The sequence below is a fragment of the Mya arenaria genome, chromosome 15 (assembly GCF_026914265.1).
Source record: "Mya arenaria isolate MELC-2E11 chromosome 15, ASM2691426v1".
Lineage (NCBI taxonomy): Eukaryota > Metazoa > Mollusca > Bivalvia > Myida > Myidae > Mya > Mya arenaria.
Genome location: NC_069136.1, coordinates 29,448,868 through 29,455,416, shown reverse-complemented (window position 1 = coordinate 29,455,416; position 6,549 = coordinate 29,448,868).

Here is a 6,549-nt window from a genome sequence, read left to right as displayed (position 1 = left end):
AAATACTATCGATAATCGGTTTATGAAACCGAACAATGATCTTTTATTAATGGATTTAATCATAATTTAATTATCTTTAGTCATCATATTTAAGGATAACAGATACAATACATGCACGAGTTTTAAGCACCAATGTTCCCCTACAATATGTTTGTACACTTCTTTGTTTTACTTACATTATTTATTCAGAACGCAACTATCCTTTAGTGGTTACAAGTTACTTTTACAGAACATGAGACCACAGGCTCTAATTTTTGTCTTACATTTAGTATTGTATACATGTATAAAATATACACAAATAAAGATATCAGTTTATTTTTAATAATCAGTCAGTAGCAAGTACAACACGCAGTGGAATATTCTATATGTTTTACAAGATCATTATCTTTCAAAAAAGTGAGAAAACTAAATTCTTACACGGTAAGAAGTAAACGGTAAAAATCACTTTTAAACCACAAACACAAAGAAATGTTGTAATAAAGTACTGCAGTGACTTACTTACTTGATACGAATATGACTAGATAGCTTAACATAGTAACACCTTCACATTTCAATAGCATTGACCAGAAAAAAGAAAATAGTCGGTAGCGGTTACGTCCCTTGTTTCTATAATCGATTGTTCAAATTTTACTATCGATCATCGCTGACGTAGGCCTTTCCGATCAATTGCCGATTATAATCGATCATCGGCACAACACTAATTGAAACATCGCCAGTAGGCGGAGCTATTGAAATTCAACCATTCAGAATGTACATATAGTAAGCATTAGTCAAATGACAAAAGTTTATAATGCGATAGAAAAAGTGAAGGAATGATAAAAAAATGTTGTCAAGCATTTGTAAACTGAGTAAATAAAAACAACTGATATTTGCATTGTACATACAATGCACATCTTTTGGAAAATTGTTTCTTTGAAGCAGACGGTCATTGTCATTGGCAAGGAGGAGCTAAGGAAATCAAATACATGACTTTTCGACAAATATTTATTGTGGAATGTTCATGATTAAAATTTGTAAACATAAAACTTATTTTTGCTCCTAGTAGCCTTTACTCACAGTATTTCCCTCATTTGTACGATGTTTAAACGTGGAAGATTTGACGAGACTGCCATTTTGTCAGAACAATTTACAGAGTTTGTTTCTCAATGTTCTATTGAGTATTAGTGCGTTTTTTAATATTAGTGAGAACAGAGATTTTTAGTCATTTGATTTAAAAAGAATGACGGCATATTAATATTATTTAACCAAAGACAAGTAAATAACAATAGAACTGTATGTGACATTTGTACTATTTTCTGATTGAACAAAAAAAGATTGCCCCTTGCACTTAAATGTCTTTGACAGCTTATATATAAGGTATTTCCGACTGTTTCAAATGTTCAAAATGTCTTCGTTTTCATTTTAGATGCATTCTGGAGATAAAACTATGTTACATTGCAAATAGGAGAATCTGGACAAGTACACCTTTTCTAGGTCAATAAAACAACATTTTTTATGAACATTCGATCTAGCAAAAACAATCATTGTAAATGTGAATTTAAAGTGTTGTGGCATGGCACAGCTTTTGTATCAGGCTTTGCAATACGTATCCATTCTCCTTAAAGTCTCCCTTCTTCTCCCTATTTTACTGTATGTAGAAGTGACTCCTCTCCAAGAAAATCAGCCTCAGCGACAACAACCCGAGATAATTTAAAACATACCTTTAGCATAAATGAACAAGGAAGAAATGATGTGAGTATTCTGTAGGGATATGATGAATACCATCAATGATTTGTTCGGTAGGAGGGACAAGGGTCCCCTCTAAAAGCCCCTGAGTTGTTGTCATTACCTCTGACGAGGCAAGCACATACAGCAGAACTCAAAGGTGTCTTAGTGTTGCTGTGAGTGATGGCACGTCATGCCTCCTCTGCAAGGTGTTTGACGAGATTAATTCGTCAAGTTCACTGTTGGCACTTCAATCGTCCTACGGGATGTCATTCAGAAGTCCGATAAGATTCGGCACATTCTGGTAAAGAAGAAAGTGTTTGTAACACCCCCCCCCCCACCAGCAGATGTGGTGTCCTTGCCAGCAGCCTTGGCTTCACCACCAAAGAAAATGTTTCAGTTCGCGGCCGCCTTATTTAGGTATGAAATAAAAGTTTCCACTGATGCATACTGATAGTCAACAACAACAATTACCCTTATTGCATAGACACTCAAAATATCGCAACATCAAATGATTGCTACACTTGAATAATCACATGTCAACTGGAAAAAAACAACATATGCCAATATATGAAATGTCAACTTCTCTGTTGGAACCATACATCAAAAATTAACTTTCAAACCAAAAACAAGTTCCATGTGCATTTTTTGTCATATTCTGCTGTTACATTTAAAACAATTACCATCTCAGTGCTAGTCAATACTCAAACATCCATTTCTTGCAATTTAAAATATATGATCAACACTACGGAGATGAATTCATTTGTCCTGAACCTTCAAGTCATTTAAAAGCAATTAAGGCATGGATTCATTACCATTTCTGCCAAACATGAAACCAATATCAATCTATTTCTTTTGAATATGAGATCAATTCCTTATTTGTATGTATAGTCATCACATTATTGGCTTATTTCATCACTGCATTCTTAATATTCCCACACAAAACACTAACACTAACCATTGCTACTCATTTTTAAATTGTCTTTGACACACAAAAATGTTCTCTCTGCTTTAATGTAAGACATATTTTTGTTGTATCCAGGAGGAGGCAAAGCGGACTGTTAACGTACGTGGCGAAGATGTGGATGTCATAGTTGTAACCTTGGAGGAAAATAAGGGGACAGCAAAGGGTATCCTATGGCAGGATGCCACCAACACGTCCAAGCCTGTGATGAAGTCAGCATCACTGGCGTGAACATGTTTAAGGGAGAAGCCTCTCTGTCTTTGACCAACCGGTCAAAAGTTGAGGTAAGACTATTACACCAGTCATGCTCATTGTATCTATTTGAAAAAAAATTAAATATTTACCTTCAACCTCTTTATGAACAAGTTCAAATCCATTTTCTTATATCTGTTGAAACCACCTCTTGACTGCATTGTCTTTGAAGATTTGTTACAAAACAATTTTGGCTGTAACGACTTAGGCTTTCTTTGGCATTTATATCTAGTCATGTTATTACTTACCGAATAATTCATGTATCATATATAGTCCATATTTTATTCACGTTATCGACTCGCTTAACTACATTTCGTATCTTGACATATTCTCTCCAATCCCTGACTAGAACTCTGCCATTTATCATATAACAAACAATTTCAGTTTAGGCCACGGTCATATAACATAACCAACAATACAAAAAAAGTTATCAAACTTTCATTTAAAGCAGCATTTAGTGTAATCTAATGTCTTTACCTTCAGACCAGAACCCGTAAGAATCTAATTCACACCTTCATGTCACGTGCTTTGAAGTAAATATGCTTACCAAATTTCATTTAATTTCTTTAATTCTATTCAAGAAACCAGAAATTAATAGCAAGTCTGTCAGGTCTCAGTTACTAGAATTTCAAAGACTATACCTGACCCACTGGATCTTCATAATATGTACTACTAAGTATAATATGACAAACAGACGATATCAACGTACATTGTTGTACATATTATAGCCAGTATAATATGACAATCAGAAGATATGAACGTACGTTGTTGTACATATTATAGCCAGTATAATATGACACACAGAAGATATCAACGTACATTGTTGTACATAGTATAGCCAGTATAATATGACACACAGACGATATGAACGTACATTGTTGTACATATTATAGCCAGTATAATATGACACACAGAAGATATCAACGTACATTGTTGTACATATTATAGCCAGTATAATATGAAAAACAGACAATAACATCATTGTATGAGAGACAGATATTTTACAATTAAGGATACCAGAAACATTAAAAGAATAGTTCATGTTTTTCATGATTTATTTCTAGGCACCCGAGGCTCCGCTGCAGAAATATACTGCAACAATTGAATGGGTAGATGTGAATGGAGAATCTGTCGATCTCCTCACCTCAGAAGGAGATATTCTGTGTGTTGGCAAAGATATACTAAAACATTGCATTGGTGAAGAGGACAGTCAAGCCTACTTCATCGCACATGTGCCTGTGCAAATGAAAACATACAGAAGAGGGTCGATTGTTAAGGCTTGCTCTCTTTGTTAAACATCCCATTCTAAATCACAGACACTTTTGAGTTGACATTTCAAATGTAGTTTAATTACCATTAACTTTCATTTCATTTATAACAAAAACTGAATTTAACTTGTGTTATCTAAAAAATATCACATCTTTTCATATTTTTTTAAAAACAAAACTACAGTGTACTGATTTCATATTTTGAATTTACAATCTCCAAATCAGTTCCCTTTATTGATTAACCACTTAACTTTATGTACCTCGTCATTGAAAGTGACTTTGTGTTAATTTTTTAACCGATTTATTCCCCTTTTTAATACAAAATTGCTTGATGGGTTGCTACCATTGCTATTATTAAAATATATGAAAAATTACTCATTGGGCATGTCATATTTGAAATTTTATAACACATCTTCATCTTATACATCATTCCATCTACTTTCATGACTAAATCACTAAATTGCTTATTTTAATGAAATCGCTCCATCATTTCAGACCACATTGAAAGTTTGTAGTATTTCATCCATTCATTCCTGAGTAATGTCATGTCATTTTCACTACAGATTTAACCATCAGATGTTTAAATACCGTAAGTTCTCTTTTAACTTAAAGCGTATGGTCATATGTATATAACAATAGCATATCTTTGTATGCGTTCGACTCTTAATATCATGTTTGTAGTCAGTATTCAAAGTGTACAGTTTTTAATGTATTTTATGTAATGTCTTTAATATACTATTACACCAATTAGTGAAAATAATCTATAATGTTGCTGTTCATGTTCACTCATTTTAATGTCTTTTCCATACATATGGTGTTCAATTTACATAGATATGTGTTTCAACTTATACGACAACAGTATTTGACAGTGCTTCAGATGCAGCATGCAATGTGATGATGTAATAATGTAATCACCTCTTCCACTAAAATATAATTATCAATGTTCAAGATTATATTGCCACAAAAGTATATATATGTTTCAAACACACTGTATTCTAAATGCAAAGGATTTTCAGTACACATTACACAGTCACTTTGAGATCATACCAATTAGGCAACATTTCTATTATGACTTTATAGTTATGACATGACTTGCACGTATTTGTTCCTTTAGCTTGTGCCAATATGAAGGTTATTCTCAGATTGTGTTTTCTTGTATAAAAAAATATTGTATGTAAATAGTTCCCTGCATTTCTACATGTATACATACACGGAATAGCTGAACTGGCTATTTATGTAGACATGCTTGAAAAAACTGTCTTCCTTTAGTGCTCTAATGATCTAATCAAAAATGTATGTTTCTATGTGTTCTTAGGTAACTTTTAAATGCTGCTTCTGTCTGTATTTCAAGTCTCCATCAATAAAATACATGTATTATTTTAATATTGTTTTCTAGAAATGCCCTTTAATTTGCATTTTTCACTTTGCAAATTTTGATGTATATATTATCCATTCTTATATTTTGGCATGTCAATTGTTCATGTATTGCCTTACATGATAATTGTTGTGTTATTCTTATATTTGTTATTTTGTTCAAAGCGTCTTTAATCTCTGCTTTTTAAGTGCCTCAGGTTTTACAGAAGCCTTCATCATTTTGATGCTCTATTAATCTAGTCAAATTGAATATCTTATACTTACACTAGTAAGGCTTCTTACACTTATAATGCGTCATACCAGTATTTGCCTGTAGTTCATTTCATATTAATCACATTACCACAGTCATCAAACATTTATTAGCATACACATTTTCAAATTCATCATTTGTTACCTTAGATTAATACCTTATCTTGTGCTTTGTCATAATTTTAACAGCATTGAATGTAATTCTAATATTGCTTAACAATTCAAATTAAATCAGTCTCAAATAAACAATCTGTCATTTTAAGTGCTTCGTTTTAAATTATCACAAAATAAAAAGCCTTTATGCTTACTTTTGCATCTTCCAATTTCAGTCATAAATGATGTGTTATTCATGACGTCAAACCCAATGCGATTCCATGTTTATTGTTCTGCATTTAAATGAATGATATTTAAATCATATGCATCAATGATTTCCTCCATGTTCCTTTAAAATGTCTGTACAACAATGTTTTGTTCAGCAGCTGATTGTATAAATAATGCTACCATTCCATTTCTGGTACAGATTTGTGTAAAGTTCATTGCATGGTCAATTTTTCACTACGAAATGATATTTTCATACATCATTATAACATGTCTCTACCTTGGTTACGCCATTAAAGATTACTCACGGCAACAATTCGCTGCTGATATTCGTCAGCTACATGTCTATTCCTTCAATACTAAACATTTAAAATTACCTCTTAAGTTCAATGTTGTCTCTGTATTCAATCATCACACAAA